Source organism: Corvus brachyrhynchos, unplaced genomic scaffold (assembly GCF_000691975.1).
Source record: "Corvus brachyrhynchos isolate BGI_N302 unplaced genomic scaffold, ASM69197v1 scaffold34, whole genome shotgun sequence".
Taxonomy (NCBI): Eukaryota; Metazoa; Chordata; class Aves; order Passeriformes; family Corvidae; genus Corvus; species Corvus brachyrhynchos.
The window spans coordinates 2,082,900-2,084,829 of record NW_008238126.1 but is presented as its reverse complement, the minus strand read 5'-3'; positions in this window follow the sequence as shown (position 1 = coordinate 2,084,829).

Genomic DNA, 1,930 nt, shown 5'->3' with positions numbered 1-1,930 from the left:
TCCTGCTGACATCCTGCATTGTCAGAACCCATAAAATGCATGAAACGACCTGAATCCATGCTGACTCCATCCCAGTCCCACTCCTGCTGTAAGCAGCAGCAGGATGTAAATGCTGGGTTTTGCCTGAATTTTAACATTATTCCTGGTTTTGTTAGGCTTCTCCAGCAAAGCCAGGGGAAGATTCTCACTTCTTCCAGCACCCAAGGGCCACCTGAGAGCCAGGCTGGGACAGTTCTGCCATTTGTCCCATCCCAACCCCTCGGCAGCCCAACTCCTGCAAGGAGCACAGAGATGCCCATTGCCTCGTGGGGAGCCCCTGCACCGGGCTGGAGGTGAGGACAGCCTCCTGTCCATGCTGCTGCCACAAGAAAGACCAAAAGGGAAGGTACCAGCCAGCATTAACCCTGCATGTCCACCATGGCTGGCTGGGAAAGTCCAGCCTGATACCCACTTCCCATCATCCATCACCTATCTGATTTCACATGCTGGTTTAGGGTGGGCACAACCCTCAAAACCTCCCCTGGATGCAAAGACTTGCAGAATGCACCTGCAGGCAAATGGAGGGCCTCAGGCTCAGTTCTTGCTGTATTCCAAGCTTGGGTCCCTATGCCATTCCTCACTGAGACCTCGGGCATGGCTTGTCCTTGCTTGAACCCCTTTAGGGACCAAGCCCTTATGCCAGGATGCTGCTGTCTCCTCCCCCTGTAAAAGGACTTAATCATTTCTTCCAGTGCAAAAGCTGAGGAGCATCTAATCCCAGACAGGCAGCAGGCCGTGGTGGAGGGGTTACCTCTTTTCCGCTGCCCTCTTGCTCCCTCTGTCCAGGCAGGCAGAGGAAGATGTGAATGTGCTCATGCCTGAGCCCACGCTCGCCTGTTCTCTGTGGGGATTGTCCCTTGGCAAGGGGAGACAAGTCTCCTCCTGTTCTGCAAGGTTAGAGCTGCTGGTACATTCCCATCTCCTCCTGCCAAAAGCACTGCTGCTAAAATCTCACTGCTGCAAATAAAACCATCTCCTGGCTAATTACTGGGGAACAGTTCACCTTCTATTTTTAGACCAGCTTGCAAGCTTGCATTGAAGATTACCCTGCTCCTGTTTTTCTCTCCCTGCCTCTTTGCTGTACGTGTTTCTCTTCCTTTCTCTCTCTTGCTGTAAATCGTGCTGAACCAAGCTTGGCTTCCCGTGGGGTGGGGGAGCAGGGGGCAGCCTCCTGCTTGCATGCCAAAAACACTCATTCAAAAGCCATCGACACCAATTGCTTTAGCATTACGTAGAGAGGGAGCGGAGAGCGAGCAGCGTTTCGTGGAGCCAGGAGCCCCTTCTCAGCTTGCCATGCCCAGCCTCTGCCTGCTGAGTGCTCCCTCCACCTGGCCACAGCCAGGGACCTGCTTCCATCTGCTCCACACGCTGTTCAAATTGCCCTCTCCAAGTTATACACTCTTGCAAGACAAGGGGGACTGATAAAGAACGGAAAAGACGAGGCCCTCTCAGAGCTCCAGCCTGTGGAGCAATCAGTGTGTAACATGGAAGCAGGGGGCAGCTGGACGGGGGAAAGGGGTGTGAAGGGATGGCCACACCGGCTGTAAATCCTGCACTGAGCTGTGTGGCAGCCACAGAGAGGCACGGCCACGGCACCTCTGCTTGGCACAGAGACACTCACCCCGCTGTGCCCGCGTCCGCAGCAAAGAGCTGAGGCTATTCCATCTGCCTGCCGAGGGGGACCGGCTGGCAGCACAGTGGTGCCGGAGCTGCCTCAGGATGACAGTCCCCCCTGCCAGGAGACCTGAGCTCACACGGCCTCGAAAGAGCAGGGGTAACACGTTCAAAGCCGCTCTGGAGCCCATGGACTGCGGGAGGCAGAGCCCCAGCCAGAGGCAGAGCGTCCAAGCCTGCTTGGCAGCGTTAACCTTGGTCCCCAAAGCCGGTTAGG